This window comes from Colossoma macropomum, unplaced genomic scaffold (genome assembly GCF_904425465.1).
Source record: "Colossoma macropomum unplaced genomic scaffold, Colossoma_macropomum, whole genome shotgun sequence".
NCBI classification, from domain to species: Eukaryota; Metazoa; Chordata; class Actinopteri; order Characiformes; family Serrasalmidae; genus Colossoma; species Colossoma macropomum.
Genome location: NW_023495351.1, coordinates 354,791 through 378,529, shown reverse-complemented (window position 1 = coordinate 378,529; position 23,739 = coordinate 354,791).

Below are 23,739 nucleotides of genomic sequence, written 5' to 3'. Positions count from 1 at the left end.
TTTGGAACAGCTCATTGACATGCTTACGAACCCACCAGTTTTGACATACCCTGATTTTGATAGAGGCTTCGGAACAGGGCCTTGGGGCAGTCCTATACCACCTTTCCAAAGTGGAAAACTGAGAGTTTTTGACAGAGGCTTCGGACACAGGGCCTTGGGGCAGTCCTATTCCACCTTTCCAAAGTGGAAAACTGAGAGTTTTTGGATACGGTTCCAGAACATTAACAGCAGCAGAGCGAAATTACAGGTTCCACAGTGGAAAATTGGAATTCTTTGCGCTTAAGTGGGCAGTGTGCAAAAAGTTCAGAGAATATCTATACTATGCACCTCACTTCACGGTGTACACCAACAACAATCCTCTGACATATGTAATGAGCCCGGCAAAACTGAACGGGATCGGTCACGACTGAGCTGGGGAACTGTCCAACTTTTGCTTTGACATAAAATACCGACCAGGGAAGTTGAATGTGGATGCTGACGTTCTATCCTGTAGCCCACTTGACATCAATGAGTTTATCGCAGGATGCAGCAAGGAGCTGTCTGAGGACATTGTGCGTGCCATTTGGCAGGGGAGTGGAGCAGCCCAAATACAAGCAAATAGTCCTAAAACACCTTCATGATGATATGGGGCATGTTGCCACCGAGCGGGTAAGATGGCTTGCAAGGGAGAGATTCTACTGGCCATTTATGAAGAGAGAAATTGAAGAGTATATCACCAGAAAGTGTTCTTGTATCAAACAAAAGAAACCTGTGACCCACGTCCGAGCACCTATGGGGAGCATAACCTCTGGCTTCCCCTTGGAACTCGTATGCATCGACTACCTGCATCTCGAGCCCAGCAAAGGAGGGTACAAATATATTTTGGTGGTAATAGATCATTTCACCAGGTTTGCCCAGGTGTATCCTACCAAGAACAAATCTGGGCGGACAGCAGCTGAACATATCTTCAACGATTTCATACCTTATTTCGGATATCCGGCCAAGTTACACCATGACCAAGGTCGCGAGTTCGAAAATTAGCTTTTTCGAACCCTGCGACAGCTGACAGGAGTCAGCCACTCGAGGACGTCCCCTTATTACCCGCAAGGCAACCCCGCCGAGCGATTTAATCGGACGCTGTTGCAGATGCTGCAAACACTTCAAGAGGAGCAAAAGGAAAGGTAGAAAGACCATCTCCAACAGGTTGTGCATGCATACAACTGCATCAGGCACAAATCCACAGGGTACTCACCATTCTTTCTTTTGTATGGACGGCACCCCCGTCTCCCGCTGGACCTGCTATTTGGTCAGAAGGGGGAAGAAGAAAATATGTCACACCAGAGTTATGCAGAAAAATGGGCCGGGAGAATGGCGGAAGCCTACCGTACAGCCTGTGAAAACAGTAACCGAGCAAGCACAAGAGGCAAGTCATATTATGACCAGAGGATGAAAGGAGTAGTTTTGCACCCAGTTGACAGAGTCCTCGTAAGGAACCTGAGTGAGCGGGGAGGACCTGGCAAGTTAAGAGCATACTGGGAGAAGACTATTTACATAGTCAAAGAACAAGTGTCTGATAATCCTGTATACATAATCTACCCAGAAGTTGGAGACAGCCGCAAGACAAGAACTCTCCATCGAAATCTGCTCCTGCAAGTAAATGACCTACCTACAGAACCACTGCAATGTCCAGTTAAGCGCACTGGTGGGAAACAACTGGAACACAGAAACAGGAAAGCGAAAAGAGACAAAAGACCACAGACATATACTGAGGACAAAAGCGCTTCAGATGATGAGGAAGAGCCAGCAGGTTACTGGTTCAGAGTACCAACCAGTCGAGAAGAGCAAAGACAAAACAATACTTACCAGAATGGTCCTACTGTTGATCCACAGTGTTCAGTCCAGGAAGAGCACAGGATGGTTCCAGTACCTGTAAGAGAAGAGAGACAGTTAGCAACACCTGTCAGACAGGACCATCTGAAAGGAAAGAGAGACAGTTACAAACACGTGTAGGACATTCTCAAGCACCTGTACGAGCAAAAGACTAGTTAACAGTACCTACAAGAGAAGAACAAAGACCAACAGAACATCAATCAGTGGGAGGAAACTTACCTGAAATGGAAGTCATACCTGGAACTCCAAGTGAACCTGGAGAGCCTGAAGCTCTCGGATGTATAGATACTGGCTGCGAGATCAGACAATCCACTAGAGATAGAAGACCAAGGAAAATTCTTACCTTACACCGCTATTAATTCAGCCATGATTTACAGCCTACCTACTAGACCTTGGTGGGGCACACTACACCCTACACTACACTATACCAGACCCCCCCTGACACATCCATTCACAAAGTACTCGCCATCTAAGCAATTTTAGGAGAATATTAAGAGCAACTTGAAAAGTTGGGAATGGCTTTGTTATAGAGAGGGTTTTGTTTTATCTTATTGGGGAGCGTGTGACAAACTATAGGTGCATTCACATTTATGTTATTTTTTTTTATATATTTACATATGTTTTCTTTTATTTGACATAACATTTTCTTTGAGTTAAGGTATGGGTAAGAATAATCCCTGCCATTAGAGGACGCTGTAGCAGTGGCAGACACCAGTTTGTGGCTTTGAGCAGTTCAGGAAAAAACCTCTCAAATGCAATTGGGAGCTGGAACAGAAAGTCACTGCTTCACCGTCTCCTTCTTTATATATCCTGTCTCAGGTAGGGGAATGAAATAAGTTCACAAAAGCACTATATTTAGAGTTAAAAAGGATAGGAGACTTTGTTTTATGGTGAGAAACACTGAATATGTGTAAATAATAGTATGATTTTGTGAAGTACGTGCCATCCAAAAACTGTGAAATGGCAGACGCTCATTGCCTGGTTGTTCTTTTACCAAGTTTTAAAAACGTTTCAGCTTATAATAGTTTATGGTGGTTCCATGTGCTTGTGGAGAGAGTAAGTGGATAAATTGGTAGTGCTTGAGGGACTGTAAAGTTCATATCGCTAACGCTAAAAGGAGTAAGAGCTATAATCTCTAATACATCTAGCCTGTTTGCCCATATAAATAAGCTGTAGGCTCCACTAGCATTAACCACCGCTAGCTTTAGTCTGTTAATCCTTATAAACAAGCTGGAGCCCTGCTAGCCTTAACCTCCACTAGCTTTAGCCTGTCGGCCCTTATAAGCAAGCTATAGCCTCCACTAGCTTTAACCTCCGTTAGCTTTAGCCAGTTGGCTGTTATAAGTAAGCCATAGCCTCTGCTGCCATTAGCCTGTTGGTTTCTGTAGACAAGCTTTGAGCCTCCGCTAGCATTTAGCCATTTGGCCTTGTTCAGTGAGCCTCAGTAAGTTACTGTTAGCATTTACTGACTGACTTGCAACTTTAAACTAGTTTACACTGGCAGTTTGCCTTCATGGATGTAATGCCTACCTGGTTATGAAAAAAAGAAGTAATTTTAATAATTTTGATGGTGTTTACTTTTGGGTTTTACATTTAAATCTGTTTGGGTTCAGTATTTTGGTCAAGTCCAATGAATGAAGTGCAGTCACAGCAGAAAAGAGCTAATGCAATAGGAATAGTATGGTGAACAGAATGCTGAACAGAGCTTAAAGATCCACAATGAGCTGAGAGTGTTAATGTGAAGTGCTGAGAAGCTTTAAGTCTATAATTTAATGCGTCAGTGCATTTGTATATTAGAGTGATCGCTAAAGAGTTCACACGTATATGTACGGAAATATATATATATATATATATATATATATATGATTATAATGATATTTGTCATATTTGTGACTATTTACAAGTATATTAGACATGTCTAACTGCACTTATATGCGAAGAACTATAATGAGCTCCTATTGAGTATTCATATGTGAAGATGTCTCTGTATATTTAGATATGAAGAGCTAAGCTGTGAAATTGTGCAAAGGACAAATGAAATTATTGAAAGTATTCAATAAAAAGAAGAAAATGCAATTGGGAGCTTGAACAGAAAGCCACTGCTTCACCATCTCCTTCTTTATATATCCTGTCTCAGGAACATAACTGTTGCCCTGCCTCACACACCCTGGGGTATGTAACAAAGACATTACCAGCTGGTAACTTATGCTTTTGCCTATGCCCACTAGACCCTGATCACACATTGCTACTGATTTTGTCACAGACATGCAAGAATCACACGGATTCACTACCTATTCACTTCTGTACCTACTGCATTTCAAATGACTAAAACATTAGTTAACCAAGTCTTTTGGTAGTGTGGGACTCCAAAGGACATCCGGTTTTACAGGGGTCCTCAGTTCACATCACAGGTTTGGTCTGCTTTCTTTGAACACATAGTTTAAGTTAGTCTTACTTCAGGTTATCACCCTCAGTCTAATAGCCAGTGTGAATGTATGAGTCAAGAATTGGGAAAATTTCTGAGGATTTTTTGTCACAACAATACTAATGATTGATCTCGATTTCTTGTGTGGGCGGATATGGCTTAGAACTCTCTAATAAGCTCAGCTACTAGTATTAGCCTGTTTCTGTGTGTTTTAGGATTTCAACCTCCACTGGCCCCTTGGGCTGGAATCTTGTCAGATGTTCCTGCCATAGATACAACACAATTAAAACCTCAACCTATCTCTCCTCTCTGATTGAAAATAATAAGAATAATCCCTGATTATTTGTTTGACTATATCAGCCCAGTTTTATCAAACATACACTGGTTGCCGGGTAAATTCTGCATTGATTACAAAAACAGACTCACCCCTGTAACATCCTGTCTTTTTCCGTTTCTTCCTACCTTGTGTGTTTGTTTACATCTGCCACATGCCTTTATTTTCCTTACCATGTTCCTTTGTTGTTTTGATCTGTCTCCTCCCTGGTCCTACCCCCTTGTATCCCACATGTAAACACAGTCACTAAAGTAGCTTTTTATCATTTGAGGAATTTCGCTAAAGTTCAGCCTTTTCTCTCTCAGAGCAACGCAGAGAACCTTATTCATGCATTTGTTACAAGCAGACTTAACTACTGTAATGCTCTTCTTACTGGACTTCCTAAGAAAACTATACATCCCTTACAACTCGTACAAAATGCGGCAGCACGCATCCTAACAAAAACAAAAAAGAGAGATCATATCACTCCTGTTTTAAAAGAACTGCACTGGCTCATGGTATCATTCAGGATAGATTTTAAAGTTCTGAGAAGGTTAAGAGATTCTGACTGACCAGGGCATTAAGTTTATGACACATACGCTATGTGAACTGTAAGAATTATTTGGCTTTAAAGTGATTGGCACCAGTGTGTACCATGCCCAAAGAGATGGCCTGGTCGAATGTTTTAACAAGACGTACAAAAATGAGAACAAACTTAATAAACTGGAAGGTCTAATTTGAAAATGTAATTTTGAATACCACAAATATGTAGATCATAGCGTAAAGATTTTTTGGAATGTAGTTTATATTTGAAATGTTTTTGTGTTTTGAAATATGGAAGGTAGAGATTTGTCTTTCAACACATGGTGAGTCAAAAATCTTTAAACGAAAGAAAAATTTAAGTATTGATCCTCAAAAGTCATATTTAAATACAGTAATAAGAGTACTGTATTTAATTACTCGCTAGTTCTGTATACTGTTTTAAGACTTACATCTTTGCACTGAATCTTTAACCCATAAAACGTACCTGTTACTCTGAGTTTTTCGGTTTTACTTTCACACAAACGTGACACTACAGTGATATTTAGTTTGAGTATATTTTTACTTGCCACCCAATACTGAGGGAACAGTAAGAGTTACCAAATTGAGGAGTTAAAATTGAATTTGTAAGTGGTCGTATTGGTTTATGCAAGAACATATTTTTGCCACACATAACAAATGGGAATGATTTGATGGTTTCAAATTTAGCCCCTCTCTCACCTCCTACAACTGATTAAATGTGTCCTCAGGGTCCTCCACTTCCCTTTCAATGGATTCCTCAAAAGTATGCATCCTGAGACCTTCAGGCGATTAGTTAGGTTACATACAAGCTGTCACATTACACAGCTTTAGAAAGCCAGATTAACTGCACTAACATCTGCACTAGCTCAGGTTAGCGCTGGTGTCATCACTTTTTCATATGTTTTATAAAAACAGAACTGATTAATTAATTTATTTGCTGATTAAAAAGCATACTGCATCACACTGATCTACAAATACACCCCTGCATCACATAATTACAACACATTAAACTTCATAAATCAGACAGTTTAGATGTTCACTCTTTTAAAACAAAATGTCGATTCGATAAAATATAAATATCTTTTTAGTGCTACTCTAAATGATCAAGTGATGGATTTTAATCACACTGAATGAAAATAATATTGTGACAGCAGGTAAATTATGGATTTGGTTCACTCAAATAGTATTTTATCTGAATATTAGAACATTACGCATGTAGCGGTATACATTGTCAGACTGATAGGACTTTTGGTTCTGAAGTCAAAATAAGATTTAAATTTCAATATTTTATGTGTTAAAAATGTCTTTATTCTGCAAAACTCAACAGTGTATCAATATCAATGTTTAATGAATGGGGCATTGAGGAAGGACACATACATGGCTTTAATAGGGGCAATCTAACACTTTTAGTCTAGACAGGCAGAAGCCAATAAACAGGCAGGCAGGTACAATCCTGGCAAATACACACTATCACCAAAAAAAACAGAAGAAGCATCAAAAACAGTGATGGTAGACTAATAAGCATGCTAAGTTAAGTGGGACAGACAAATTTACATCTCTAGAAATCCACAAAAATTCCATATACAGACATTCATATGTAATGACCAGGAGTGAAAATGGACATATTGTGATTTTAAATGAGCTGTCAGTTTGCCCTGTAATATTTATATGTACACCAAGTCACATGCGAAAGCCAGTTTTCTAAACTTCAAATGAAATCGGAGTGACTGCTTAACTTTGCTCAGTTTCAACAGCCTCACTATGAAAACACAGGAAACACAAAACTGGACATATGGCTCAGAAATGCTTAGGAAAATGGCATATCTTTGCAAACTGCAAAGGCAAACTGACATGCATATATCAGAGAATTTGTAGTGAGGAGTAGTGTCACTCAATAATGTCTTCTAAGTTTGCCAAAGAGTAGAGGGCGCTCCTGAGCAAGTACAAAAATGAATGCACTCAGCACTCAGTAGCAGTAATGTTAGCACCCTACTACCCAAAAGCTGGATACTATAGAAAAGCAGATAAATACTGCTAAGTTTTCTTTGATTTTTAATAGATTACTTTCTCCTGCTTTCTAAAATTAAAAGAAGCTCCCACATAAATCTTTAGAAACATATCTAGACATAACCAAAAGCCAGTCTAGACTGGGCCCAGTCAAGGACAATATGTTACAAAAGCACAATTAAAATATGTAAAACATCTTCATTCAGTTACTAAGCAATAACTAAGTTTTTCAAATTTGGTAGCGTACATGAAAGATGGTAAATGAGAAATGCTCAGATAAGATCAAAGGCTGTTTTACATTGCCATATATTTGTTCATACCCTCTTCTTTTTTATGTTTTTTTTTTTCTGTACTCTCAATACTACACTCTAAAATGCCTCTAGAGGAGCCTCTACAGAAAGGTTTTGGCTGAGATCCATGCTCTGACACTCATATCTGTGATAATGAAGTCCAAGCGTACAAATAACAAAGACACAGGGTGTCTTTAAAGGATCTATAACATCTGAACTGGTAAAACTAGTTCTAGCTCCTTGAGCAATTCATCATGAGCCTTTCCCTGGCTGTTCATCCTGACCTCTTTTTGCTTCTGTTCCTGCTGTGGGAGAAACCTGACACAAGCTCTATTCTATGGTGACCCTGAACAGATGCCACATCATGGCTTTTATCTACACATAACAATCTCGAGAGCTTCTCCAGGTTTGGTTGTCAAATCTGGGATCACTGGCATGCAGCCACGTTGAAACCAGCTATCTAAACACTGCCCAGCTTTCTGCCTTTAACTGTGCTTGAAACCAAAAATTGCCACAGAAAGGTGCACCCATACCTGATGCAGGTGCAACGACAGCTTGTGTAATCATAGAAAAGAACTGTCAATAGTTGGGACACTGGAAAAGCCGCACACGAGCCTATGGTCGCCATGCCCAATGCCAAGTGTCAGCTAGACTGGTATAGAGCCTCCCAGCTTTGCATCCACAACCCCCCCCACCCCTTGAGACAGGCAGTAAAAATGAAGTGCAGTGAGCCTATTATCGCTCATGCTGTGTATCAGTGTTGAGTGGAGACTGAAAATCACTGCAAAAAGCATCCAGCTGTTACTGATATTATTCTCTATGAATCCCAGTATGAAATCCAGCTCCACTGATGATACACACTGAACATGAACACTGTATAAGTAGGCTTATTCTGCAGTGGCAGTTATTGCTTTAGCTTAGGGGTTCCCAACCTTCTGAAACTCACAGCCCACACAACTGACCACAATAGCTTTCACAGCCCACATGAAGGTTTAAGCGGCCTGAACTTTTCAAACTATAACACAGCAATCAATGCAGCCTAACAAATTGTGTATAATGTGAATAATCACATAAACAATAAAGATAAAATAATTTTTCTTCAGTTACATCAATTATTGCTAACTTATACATTTTGCCAGACCAATCACTGAGCACAACCTCAACATTTAGGAATCTGTCATGTTTTATTTTTGCAAATAATTATCACAACAATAATATTTGTCATATATACAATTGTTGGTTTGGTTAAATGTGTATATCTAGCAATGAAGATTTGCAAGTGCTGCTGCCATAGATAGATTAAATCAATTTATTCAACAATGACATAAAACATACATACAGACCTTTCAAGCATTAAAAATGGCTGAAAATAATAACTAACACAATCAAAGTCCAGAATCGCAGTCAAAAAACAAGCAAAAAGGGGTCAAAAACACGAATCAGAAAAGTCCAGGCAAACAATCCAAAGGGCAGAGCAAAAGGCAAAGTCGAAATAACAAAAGCAATGGTCAAAAAACAGGATATAAACGACAAAATAAACGCTCCGTAATTCACAATAGAAACAATACCTCGCAACCAGCTGTAGCTAAAGCCCGGGCTTATGAACTAAACTATGAAGGTCATATAACACACAGGTGATACACATCAATACTCTGGTGACCTAGAGCGCTGATAGGAGCGCGAGAGAAGGTCGGGAGTCACGTGATTCCCCAGAGAACTCTGGGCAATGGAGTCCAAATGAGACTCCGGGTGTGAGGGAAGCTCAGCAGTCATGTGATCTCCCAGAGGATTCTGGGAGATGGAGTCCATGTTCCTCTGAGAGCTCCCTGGATGCGTGACATTCTTAAAGATGTTAAGAGTTTGTAATAAGTCAGGCAAAACAGTGAATAAAAATGGTTTAAAATAATGCAACTTTACAGTATCTCAAATTAGCAGCCATTAATTTAAAGCATGTTTTAAACTTCTCTCCCTTTGTAGTTAAGATAAACTGGAAATAAATTCCATAGAACTACGGCTGTATTTAAGTTGATTGTAAACATTTCAAGCATTTGAGTTCAAGCATTTTCCTTCTCCAAGCTGGGCTGTGTCAGAGTATCCTATACTTTATGAAGTCTCTGGGTGTGCATGAATTTATTTTTACATAGAACCTGTATAAAAATTCGTTAGTAGGTCTCAGCTTAATTTAATTTATTCGATTCTCCACTAGAAGAGAGGTACGAGTTCTAAAGTGATCTGCTTTCAGATGCATATGGAAATGTGTGTAATAACTTGGTATCTCAGAATTGTGACTCAGTTTCTCATAATTATGACATACATTCTTATAATTATGAGTTACTTTCAGTGAGATACCTGTCAATAGTCAGAAATATTAGGTCATAATTTTGGAAAACTTTCTCATTATTATGGCTTACTAAATGGCTATATATTTTTTCCAGTGTGAGAATGGGATTCCATACCTGCATAATCCATTTGTAGAAGAATTTGTAATATTAGTTGCTCCAACAAAACAAAGGAGTACAAAAAAGGAACGTAAATACTACCATCTGGTGGTGAACATGAAAAATAACAACTCCTCCTAGAACATGGCAATTAACTGCCTAGCCTGCTAGCTCGTAGGTAAAGCTAATATGAGTAAAACTGGAGTTATAACGCACATCAGAACGCAAATAAAATAATAAATAGAAAAATACAATCTGACTTACCTGTAATGAGTATGGCAACCACAAAATGCAGTTTCATCTGTAATTCAGTCAGCTTATCTGTCTTAACAAAACAAGCTAACGTTAGCACAGCCTTGTGTAGCTCTTACAGTACAATGACTTAAATAGCTCATTCTCAAAATCCAAACATTGATATGTTGGTCTCTAAGGGGTATTATTTATGAAAATAGAAGCTAACACTGAATATCACTGCATTTTACAATGTTTTTTGCAATTTCTGGATCACAGTCAGTTTTGATGCTGCACCACTTACCCAATATGTGTCATTCGCGAATGAATCGACTCTTTCAGTTGGCTCTTTTAGGTTAATAGTAAGGCTGCCAGTTTTTCGTTTTTTTATAAATTTTAGATTCTACTTTGTTCTGGTTTCCACAATGTGGAAAAACGCATTTTGGGACAGACTGTCTAGACTGTGGTAGCACACTCTGTGTGCACACTGAGGGGAGAAAAACCCGTCTCTGTGTAGAATCGAGTACAAAGCTTTTGGGTCGACTCTCTGGATCCGAATGGCTGGAATTGAGGAATCAATTCTTTTCGGGATCGACTCGCAGCCCTAAGTAAACGCTGGTCGACTCACAGTGAAAATTTCTTTTTCTTTTTTTTTTGTTTCTTTTATTTTGAAAATTCAGACAAAACAAATGTGCAGATCTTATGACGCTGTAGTTTATATTGTTCATGCCGGTTTTCATGAAAATCTTAGCCGTGTTTACAGGTGTGCTTTGTTAAGTCTTCTGATTTTTTGTACTTTAATTTTTCTTTGTTTGTTGATGACACTTCACACTTTTATATACAGAATGGCAGTGCAGAGTTCTTATAGGCACCTAACAAATACTTTAAAATATTTATCTTAGCAGTAAGAGTGTTTGTTTGTCTTTTAAAACACTATATAACATTAAAAATAAATAGAAATAGACAAACAAATGGTAAAAAGTAATATAAATTTCTTCTTATGTCCTAGCTAAAAGACCAAAGTTCGGTTCCAGATTTGTTCTCAGTGATCCAGCAGTATTGATTAGATAAATCAGGTATTGGATAATGACTACAAATAATACTGGTCTTCTTCAAGGAGAGGTGTTGAAATGTTTAAGCGCAGACACTGACATGCATAAAACCAGTACTTGTTGTATTAATGTTATTTGTATTTATTCTAAAATTACTGTTTTTCTGAGCACATAAAAGGTAGCGGCAAACAAAAATGTTTTTTGTTTTAAATGTAATTATTTTAAGTAGCTAAAATTTTTGCACAGTGGTTTCAAGTTCTCTGATAATGTTACTTTTAAATGTATGATATTGACTCTGTGTTCTTGCTGTTGTGAAAGATCAGCTAACTTTCCTGGAGGATTTGTATTTGACCTAAACAATTACCTTGCTGACCAGCATCAGAGGTCAGCAAAGTCATTGTGTTTAGGTCATACTGTAAAAATGCAAATCTCTGTTAATAGCTAATACATACATGTGTACATATATATATATATGTATATAAATATATATATATATCTTCTTTTTCTAATTATTATTATTTACAAACCTTGCAAACTCATCCTTTTTGTAATATTTTGTAATTTTTGTACATAATAGTTTTGCAAATAATTCATATTGTTAATAATGATAATATTATTATTATTATTAATAATAATAATAATAATAATAATAATAATGTCTAAAACCTTTTTTCCCATAATCCTCCATCATGATATAATGACTTTGCTATTACTAATTTGTTAATTAGTAATATAATGTTTCACCTCCCCTCCTACAATCGGTGCCCTGATTAAACTGTATTTATTTTGCTGACTTTCAAAGTGAAAATAAGTTACCATCTCCTCTACAGAGCCAGCGATTCTGTATCAGCTGAGTTAACTAGCCAACGCTAACAGCTGTTTAAACTATTTTCTCTCCTTTCAGTAGCTGATCTTTCCCCCAACACTTGTTTAGCCCTTTTAGTCTTTTCTTCCTCATCAAGTACATTTCAGTCAATCCACCTTTATTTAAACTCATTGAGTACGTTGATGGCAAGCCTCATTCACAATGTAGCCAAGCATTATACTAAAAAAGGGATTGTAAAAACATATCAAAGCAAATAATAATAATAATAATAATAATAATAACAGTAAAATTAAAGAGTAAAAAAGTCAATCAAATCAGAATAAACTGATAAAATTGTGAAAAATAATAGCCTACTTTGTGTCTGTGGCCTTTTTTATGTGCTCCTTCTGCTGTTATATTAAGTACAGGTACATGATTGGCCACTTGGGGACACCCTCCTTTATATAAGAGGTCTCCAAGCCACTACTGAAGAAGATGTTCAGGGCTCTCTCCCCTCTGACGTGACCTGGAAGAACATCTGTCCAAACTAGCCTGGCACTCTTCACTCCTCTCTGCTTCGCTTCATTTCCTAAATTTCTTGAACACTGTGAACACTTGGGACGTAGGGGACGAGTGCCATTCTATTCATTGATCCTTTTTCTCCTGGTTGTAATCAGGGAGTTTGGGTAGCCCTTTGTGTTTCTGTTTTTGCTTCCAGATTGGTTCATTTTGTGATTATTGGTTGTTTTGTTTGTTGTTTGGTGCTCATCCCAGAAGCCATCTAAATAAACCTGAACAATTTCCTGGTTTGAATGTCTGGTGTTTGGTCTGGCAGCAGGTGGGGGAGAGAGTCCACTCTCATTTTCTGTTACGACCCTAGACTGGGTCATAATCATTGACATAATCGATGACAAATTAAACAAGGATAAAGTAATAGAAATGTTGTTAATAAAATAATAAAACAGTGGAGGATGTAAAACAATCACTAAGCAACCATTAGAAAGTGAGTGTTAATAATACAGCAAGTAAAAAGAATGGTAAATGCAAGATAATAGCTAAAACATACCAAAACCACATAAAAAATCAACTAGAATCAAATTAAACAGTTGCAGGCTGAGCGGAAGTGGTTAAAGACTCAGAGTTTAAAATGTTCATGTGACTCCAGTGAGTGAAGCTTTAGAGTTTCCTGTAATGAATTCCAGCTCAAAGATGCTCTGTGGCTAAAAGCAGATCTTCCCAGTTCAGTAAAAGCTCTTGGCACCTGAAGGCTGATCCAATTACTGGAACGAGTCTGATAAACATTATTTACACTGAGCAGTGTTCTGATGTACAATGGCATTTGGCCAGTAAGCGCTTTAAAGATAAAAGCAGCCAACACACAACCAGAGATGACAAGCCAACCTTTTCACACAGTATACAGTGATGGGTACTGTAGGGTCACATAATGAGAGCAGAGTGGTGTACAGAGTCTAAAGAGTAGTTGCAGATACATATCTGTATGTCACATCGCCATAATCCAGAGTAGACAATATTGTTGTTTCAGCAATCTTTTTACTAGTGTGCATTGGATAAACACTTTGTTTCAATACAGGAAGTCAAGTGTTTTGAAACCTTGTTTCCCGTATCAAAGCCGCAAGTACACTGTTGTATAAATAAAGGTTCTGTGCTGGTACACTTTTCATTCATCATAGTACGAACAATGTAAATGTTCCATTCAGAGGTACAACAGTGGTTTTAAGGTTCAGTCGTGTACCAGGTGAAAAGTACATATATGTACCTTTTCATAACCTAATATTTTAAAACAGAACAATAAAATAAAAAGCATGAAAACGAGACGGGGTGTGTGGAGTCAATACAGGGGTCCTGCCCCAGTGACAGTTTAGTACCTTTTTGTTTCTGAGAGTGTAGTAGTGCAGTGACCGCTCTCTTCCTGCTTTTGGATGAACCATATTAAACAGTGACAATGACGGCTGGAAAAATAATGCAAAGATGATACAAATTGTAACTAAATATTCAGCTTACATGTTGTAGATGAGTTAATATCGCGTGAACGACGTGATAGATTAAAGAATACAAGCTGTTTTATGTGGCTAACTAGTGGAGTAATGAAATGTGTTGTGCATGACTCACATAGAAGTTATAAGGAGTGTTTCAGCTTGAAGTTTTTGAATTATGCCCAATACTGGGCGACCAATCAGAACAGAGCTCATTTACATATACCAGTCTTAAGTACAGTAACAAAACCAGCCTGTTTAATTCTAAAGGACAAAGATGATGAAAAATGGTGACTTATTTTAGCATTTTTTGTATTTAAAGCCACACAAACTGTACAAGTGAACATTTGGGGAAAATGCAAGAAGAATGTAGAATGAAGAAAATGTATAGGATATGGGCCTCTTATCAATATGATCCTTTATGGGAATACATTGGGCCACAAGTGCTTCCATTCAGCAGCAGAGGGTGCAAGAGAACCAAGAATAGCTTTATTCCTTGATGAGAAAGAGACATGTATAGAGAAAAAGCATAGAAAGTAGTAAGAGTGCCATAAATTAGGTGATGCGTTCCTCTGTTAAAACTGACCTCTTAGTTTAATTAGATAGATATTTCCTTACAATGTTCTCCTTTTCCCTCAAATGGAATTACAAATAGCATTACTAATATAATCATTGCTAATTAGTGTTACTAATATAGTCTATATGGCAGAAAATGTGGTCTCAGGCTCATTATGTGCAACGTGCTTCATAATTTGCAATTTGCAATGCAATGCTAGAAAAAAAACAGCACTGACCAGCATGGACAGTCACCAGCAAAACCAGCATATGTTGTGATTTGGGTGCTGGTATGCTTGCCAACCAGCATGACCATGCTGGCTGACCAACTGAATCAGCACCAGACCAGCATAAACCAGCTTAGACCATTATGGAATGCATGTCAGTCTGGGCTGTCAGCAGGATGGTGTCAGTCTTTGCTAATTAGCATTAGCATGTAGTCCTTGCTAATTAGTATTACTAATATAGTCATTGCTAATAAGTATTACTGTAGTCACTGCTGATTAATATTACTAATATAATCATTGCTAATTAGCTAGCTACGTGGCAAATTGGTTCTAGATGTACAGAAGCGTTGTGGTTTCAGGCTCATTACTTGCAACATACATATTAATCTGCAGGTTGGCAAGGCATAGAGCCTTCTAGTGTCAGTCTTTGCTAATTAGCATTAGCGTATAGTCCTTGCTAATTAGTATTATTAATATAGCCATTGCCAATTAGATATGTGGCAAAAATGTTTTTAGATGTACAGTAATGTTGTGGTTTCTAACGAATAGTGAATGAATGCTACTTAAATGCTGTTCTAAGCTGGTTTATGCTGGTCTAGTGCTGGACTGGTGCTGGTTTAGGTGGACACCGTGCAGAGTCATGCTGGTTGACCAGCATACCAGCACCCAAACCCAACATATGGTTGGTTTGTCTAACCAGTCATGCTTATCTATGCTGGTTTTTGTTGAGCATATAGAGCATAATCTATACCTCATTTTGTTTTGTTTTAATAAATACAAATGTATCTGTGACAACTACAATACATAACATGTCATTTCATAGCCATTCTCTAGATCTTAAATATATCTATGTGGAAAAAAGTGTTTTAGCTGAAATGAACCAGTAATATTGCATAGTCTGCTAATAATGTGTTGCGACTAGGCTTTATGTTACATACAACAATTAAATTACACATTACTGCCTTAGCATTGGCTCATATGTAATCACGCTCCACATGAATGCAGCAAAATAAATAAAGGTTTACATTCCAGAAATAAAGGTTTACATTCCAGTGTGTGTTGCCGTATGTTAGGAGAAATATTTGCTGTTTTGTTGTTGTGTTTCTGTTCTTTATAAACTGAATATTATGTCAGTTCTAGATTTAATTAAATCTCCCTCAGCTCATATTACCTTCCACCCTCAGATAATAGGATGCCTACAGATACCAAACAATTACAACAATCAGTGCGTCTGATACAGGTTATTACACCAGCCAGAGACCCTTCCACCTTCCTTTATGCTCGTTTCATGTTCTTGTTTTTCTCTTTTCTCCTGCTTTCATCTGCACAAGAGCACATCGATTTAATTACTTTCAAATCCTTGGAAATGTTCTATCACGCAGTGGACCCTGCTGACATGCAAACTAATTAAGGGATCATTCAAAAATACCAAAACAACTAGGATAAATATGAGGTGTCCAAAGATACAAATGAATTCTTCTGTATGAAGCGAATAACGGTCTAAAGCAGAGGTGCTCAATCCTGGTCCTGGAGATCTACCATCCCTCAGAGTTTAGCTCCAGCCCAAATCTAACACACCTGATCCTGGTAATGAAGGCCTTCAGGGGCGTCTGAATGTTAGAGCCAGGTGTGTTGGATTTGAACTCTCCAGGGTTGTAGATCTCCAGGACCAGGATTGGGCACCCCTGGCTAAAGCTATTCAGTGATTATCCAGAATTGTGTCGACAGTTTTGAGAACATACAGTACTGCGCAAAGGTCAGAGACCACCTTTTCATTTAATATCTAGTCATAACAGTCGTTTAGTCATTTATTTAACAGGAAACTAATCTGAACAGCCTCAGTTTTTACAGCTTCCATTCCTTTCAGGAGACTCGCGTTCAGTTTCTCAAAGAAATCTGCAGACACACCTCCAAAGTTGGTTGATCATTTTCTGAAGTAATCAAACACATTCAGTGATGTTGAGGTCTGGACTCTGGGGTGGTCAGTCCATTGTTCTGCAAACATCAGTAGCTTCTTTGCTTGATATCTACTTATTGGTCTTCTCAGCATGAAATGTTTTCCAGATGTTGTATTTAAATTAGTTTGCACTTATCAGCAATCCTGATGCATAAGAAGACAGTTTCAGTCTTGTAGATCATATGCTGATAGATCCTGGAGGGGCTAAGGAGTTCCAAGGCAGTTCTATAAGTTGTGCAGTACTTAAGTAGTTTTTGGCCTTCTGAACTTTTGTACTGATCAAGTTGCTTATTGGAAAGATATTTTTCTTTCACTGCAGCCATTATTTCACCAAAGTAACAACGGTTTTACCAAACAAAATGTTTGGGATGTTCAGAAGATCCAACAAAATAATGAACATGCTTTTTGACTGGGAATAATATGGTGGATTAAGATACAAACTAAGGTACTCTTCTGTCCAAAAAAGTAAAAAGACTTGATTTGCTACAGTGTGAGCAGCAGCCTCAATGCTCATCACTATGTAGGTCACCGGATCTTGTTTTTAGAAATAGTATGTGGTAAATAAAGCAATTTTTTCTTTGTGGAGAGAAGAGTGCCTTGCTTTTCTTCTTCATTCAGACTACTCTACAGTCCATTTATTCAGCATTACATTCGTCCAGCACTACAAGCACCTCCAGCAGCGTTGCAGTTTCCAGACAGATTTGGGATACCACAGAGCGATTTGGCCTGCACAGTTTCGTCTATATTTTTTTAAAGCCAGCGAGACTTGAACCTGCAGTGAGAGATCGTGTAAAACCCAAGTTGGCTTGGCTAGGTGGACTGGATGGGTGTGAGCATGCTGAACAGTCCAACGGTGGACCATCTGTCACCCTTTAGAAGCTCAAACTCTGTGTAGTCCGATCCTCTAGTGATTCTACTGTCTGATGAAACATGACTGTATCAGGTAATGCTTTAAAATAACCACCTATCCATGAAAAAAATCACAGCATGAATAATTCACAGTACATACTGAATTAATTTATAGTAGATATTCAATATTTTATATTTTAACATTAATATTAATGTTTAACATTTTATATTGTACTGAATAAATCATAGTAATAATGGGTCTTAAGACTAATAAATGAATAATAAGCCTACAGTTTAAGGGGTTAAGGCAGGGGTCACCAATATTGTCTTGTGGCTAACTAGTGGAGTGGTACAGCCTTAAAAATGATGGTTCTTCAAGGGGTCTTTGAATAAAGAAAATGCTTCTATGTAGAACCATGAACACTTAAAGAACCCTTTGCATGATTAAAGGGCTCTTTGCATTGTGAAAGGGTTATTTAGGGTGATAGAGAATGTGCTGTAGATGGTTCTATATAGAATCTTTTTGAGAAAGGGTTCTATATAGCAAAAAAGTGTTCTTCTAAGAACCTTTTTGGTAATTAAAAGTTATAAAATCTTCAGGAGATATTTCTGAGAAGATTAGATGTAAGATAACTTGCATAAAGAAAGAGAACATCAAAGGAAAAAAAGTGATAGAACAGACCTCCACATCACTGAATATTACTTGAAACGTGAGAAGCAGAAAGTGTACAACCAACTTCTAAGACTGAACTTTGGAGGTGTGTCTGCAGATTTCTTTGAGAAACTGAAAGTGAGTCTCCTGAAAAGGATGGAAGCTGTAATAAAGGTAAAGAAAGGACACAATAAACAATGAAACATCTCATATTATTGTAGTTGTTGAGGCTTCTGTGCAATTTTCTGTTAAATAAATGTGTGATAACTTAATCGTTTGGGAAATTCTGTTCTCTGACTTTTCACAGTATCTACAAGTGTGGTATGGATTGGACGTTTTGAATCTTTACTTTTTTATACAACTCCCCACTTGTTTCAATGAGCTACAAAAATAATTCATGTAAAAGTACAGCACACTTCCCTGATAATTGAGACTTTCGCAGGCTAAATAAATAAGAGAGACTAATATATTTTACATCTCTTAGTATAGCAGTAATTCTCCAAAGACACTGACCTGCTTTTCTGCATAAAGATTCAGTACAATCTGAAAAATTAGTACAAACATGCTGGGTATTCCTGGCAGCTCTAACATAGCAACAGGGGAGTTAGAATAGTGTGAAGATCCAGGCTGTTAGTTCATGCCCCATTGCATGGAAGGAAACATCATTTTAAAGACATCACCGGAGGATACGCTGGGCTAGAGGTGAGATGGGGAATGCTAATTTTAGAATAGAATGCACTCTTCGGTATCTTGTTACCTTTCACTTTCTTTGTCCCCTGTGGCACCTGCCGTCTCCGGGTCATATGTGTGATTGATGGGGCATGGTGGGTTTTATATGAAAGCCCTGTGAAGCGCTCAGTGTTTATAATTTAGAAACGCTGACCCCCTGATTTTGAGGTCACTGTTTTCCAAAACACTACAGACAGCATCTCTCACTGGGGACACTTCTCAGTGATGCCACATGGAAAGCACTGACAATGAGAATAATGAATTCAAGCCATTAGAAAGTCACATTCATGGCCAGTGATAACAAAAGCATGCTGTAATTTTATGCAAACAAGAAGCAGATTTACTAAAAGATGCACTAATTACCAACTTACTGGAGTATCTACTAAAACTTACATGAAAAAATGAACACAAGTACAACTTCGCAATTATAATATGACCAGCATGATATACAGCAGTATGCAAACATTTGGGCATCCCTGGTCAAATTCCATGTGTTGTTGATTTTCTAAAAGAAAATAAATGAACGGATCTTTTACTGACAAGACGCTTCAGCACATTTTGAAACACATTCATTTTGGCTGGTATAATGAACTGAACTTGAGTTCTGTGCCAAATGCATGAAACTGGGTGAAACCTTAAAACTTCAGACTCAAGGCGTTGTGCCAAATTGTGACTCCCGTTTACATTCAAGTGCGCTCAAGGGCTCTAATCTGCAGATTTTTGAGTCAGTCGGAGTCGACAGTTGGAGAGCGAAACGAGTAGTGTGTGAGGGGCACAGGCAGATTTTTGGCCTACTGATCGCATTTCAGACCAGTCAGAGTTTATCAAACATTCGATTTTTTTCGACTCAACTCCGAGCATAATATAGTCATATAAACTGGTCAGTGACTCAATCTGAACCAACTCTTGCAACAACCAATTAAAACCATGAACCACGAAAGAAGAATATTTAGCAAGTAAACGAAGAAAAATGGCATAAAGTCACTCAGGTGTGGAGTGAAGCTATTTAATGAGCTGTGTTTAAGGCATGAGCACAATCAAGTTTATGTACATTTAAAACTCTAAAAAATACCACACTGATCACATTTCTAATCCACGAGTCTCACTTAAACATATTTACCTGCTGCCTCTTTACTGTGTTGGCGCAAACCACAGAGAAAACAGCAGTAGCAGCGAGCTGCTCTAACTTTAGTTTAACCTAGTAACAGGAGAATGCGAGAGTTAGCGTGAGTTCCTGTGAGTTCAGTGAATTGTTTGGATCAGCAACAGATCTCTAATCATTAGTGTGTGATCCCCAATATTTCAGTCCCCCCAAAATATCAGTGTGCCCAAGGCTTAAAGTGGCTGCCCATAGCATTTAGCTACACAGTGAAGATTTGTTCATTTTTTTATAACTTATAAGACGTCATATTGTGTCCTCAACCACACTGATAAGTCCAGATGACATTTGAGCAGATGGAAACAAGTATTTAGAGAAAATCTTTGGGTGACTATTGACTTCTAGTGTTTTTTAGCAATGTTAACCTTGTAGCTCTAGTTTTAAACTAAAGAAGCAAACTTCAGACACCAGACATGTCTTGACATCTGAATTTTCCCCACTTGTAAATTGAAAATTTTGTAAATTAGATTTTTCACCAAACCATTCAAATAATAGGGAGTTTATCCTTATTTAATGCAGTAACTGTCTCTACTCTTCTGGGAAGTCAACAATGGAATTTGGCCATTTTTGTGATTAAATATTACATCATAAATCATATATTAATTGTCTCTTTATATTTTTTACAAAGAGGACATTTTACACTGCTCTGAAAGGTTCAGTCTTAACACACTACAAGTTGTTTCAGAACAGCTGAACAACCCCGATCATCTGATCAACCAGGTCTACACTCTTACAAAAGATGGTTCTTCAAGGGTTCTTTTGTAAAGGAAATGGTTTTATTTAGAATCACGAATTCTATATAGAACCATGCCATGCTTAAATGGTGCATTGTATGCTGAAATGGTTCTTCAGATTGATGGAGAAGGTCTTGTATATGGTTCTGTATAGAATCTTTTTGAAAATGGCTCTATGTAGTGCTAAAACTGTTCTGTTACAATGTCAAGCTTGCAAAGAACAATTTAAGCATGAAATGGTTCTATATAGAAGTCATGGTTCTAAATAGAGCCATTCCCTTTACTAAAGAACTCTCAAAGAACCATCTTTTTTAAGAGTGTAGTAAAACACCTACATGCTTTAAAAGAAGAGTTCCTAAACAGTTCTTGGCTTCGGTGTAGAGACCTTCCAAAACCTTTAATAGTTATCGAACTTTTAGATTACAGTCATATGCAAAGCTTTGTGAACCCCTAGTCAAATTATGTGTTTATTTTATTTATTCTATTATTTATTATAGTTCTGGATCTCTCCAACTCCATCACTCCAGAGATTGTATTTCCACTGCTCCACAGCCCAATGCTGGGGGGCTTTATACTCCCACGCTTGGCATTGGACATGGTGACTTATGCTCATGTGCAGCTGCTCCACAGCATCCCATTCTATTGGTCAGTGCTTCTCAATGCCTGTTTCAGCAATAAATGACGTTAAAGTAGCAGAACTCATTTATTAGGACTGTCTGAACATTGTTGGACAGACAGCATATCCGTGAAACAAAAAGCATGTGCTGTACCTCAGAGAGGGGTATGTCAATTTACAGGGGCCTTTGTTCCTCTGCTAAAAGGAAGCAATATGCTGCGCAATTAAACAGGTAGAGCTGGGCCTCATCCAGCTCCAACCCCCTGGCTGAGGACAGACAGACAAGCCAACCACTGAGAGCACAAACAAAGGGGAAAATGAACTGAGAGAGGTTTGAATGGATCTGTCTAGACATCTGTGCACGGGAGAACCTGCTTTTCTCTTCCAAACTGCCTATACTGGAGTAAAGACCTTTGGCCTTTTTTTTGCGGTACCCTTCACATTTTTCACACAGGATGTTCTATACTGTTCAAAAAGGTTTAGATCAGGGCTTGCCAACTGGCAGACTGCAGTCTAGATGCAGGCCCAGCAAAGTATTTCAGCAAGTTTACAGCAGTTTATCCGGTCACATGCAGTTATATGGACCTTTCTGCTGAATTAGTGCAGACTATGGTCCTACTGTATAAAAACAATGAAGTGTTCAGAGCTTAGATATTTATAACGATTATGTTATGATGTTATGAAGTAAGCCTTTGTGGAGCTGTCTTAAAGTGGTTTCATACATATCTTAAAGGTAGAAATAAATGGAGTTAGTTATCACAGGTCTGCTGATAACACACAATTATATGTTTCTGTAGAGAGTTCCTTAATTTAAAGTATGAGTACTTTAAATAAACTAACAACTTGTTTGTCCAGCATCATTAACTGGATGAATAGAACAAACAGAAATTCCGATTATTGGTAATGAAGTAGAAAGAATAAAAGTCTTAAATCGCTTTTAAACCTCACACTGATAATATTACAAAAACAGCATTGCTTGATTTAAGAAATATAACACGAGTAAAACTGCAAGATGCTGAGAAGCTGATCCATGCTTTTGTTTTTTTCATGACTAGAATACTGTAATGCTTATTTACTGGGTTACCTGAAACTACAATAGACAAATTACAACTTGTCCAGAACTCTGCAGCTGGAGGACTAACATATTCAAAAAAGAGAAAACACATGGCACCTGTTTTAGCTCAATCACACTGGCTGCTAATCTCATTAAGAACTGATTTTAAAATTATGGTTTACTCGTTTATAAACCTCTGAATGGATAAATACCTACACATGTGTGAATGCCTGACAGAATATGTTACAAATCGTGCGTTAAGATCATCGAGTGCTGGTTAAATGAATGTTTCCAGGATGAAGCAAAAAGTTGGTGAAGCAACATCCTGTTTTTACACATCGAAATCCAGAACTCTTTACCATTTAACATTTGTCAGGCATCATCAGTAAGCAGCTTTAAAAGCAGGTGTTTTCATTCTCACTCACTATATTTATTTTATTCTATTTTCTTTATATTGTACTGTTTAACCGTTCATATTTTCAATCATCTTTCTGCTGTTATTTTATGTTTTAAATTGTCCTAATATGTTATTTGCCATTTTTTCATGCGTTTTGTTTTGTCTCAGTTCCTTTTTGCTTTTCTTTTATTTTTTACCCATGTTTTGTATGACTTGTTTCCTTGATTGTTATTGCACTCATTTGTAATGTACAGTATGTCTACTGGAGCCCAGGAAGAATAGCAGCTATCATGATAGCAGCTAATGGGGATCCCAAAAATAAACAAATAAACAAAATTTCTATTTATTTATTTATTATTAACATTTTTGTTAAACTAACATTTCTTTCACTTGTACTGTTTTACATACATGACTTTGGTGAGTGAAAAAGGTAATTAACTGAGTAGCCTAAAAGGCCCAGGGTTTAGGTTTGGTTTCATAACAAAAACCTGAATCTGAAGAACCTCATGGCTGTAGTTCTTAAAGTAGCCAGTTAGGGATCAATAGGGATCTTTGTGGCTTCTTTCTGCAGGACTCCTAGTGACCATTTCATTGGCAGAATGGAAATTGACTTCTGTTTTTTTGATTAATATAACCAAATGAAACATTCCACTTTAACTCTGTTACCAGATGAACTGGGACTCTGTTGTCTCTCTTTGTGTGAAATGCTGTTGAGCTGCTAGTGAGCAATGCGGGGTGAAAAGGGAGGGGTGAGACAATTTACACCTCTCCACAGAGACAGCTGTGCCGAGAGAAAATGGACAACTCTAGCTTTCTTCATATCAA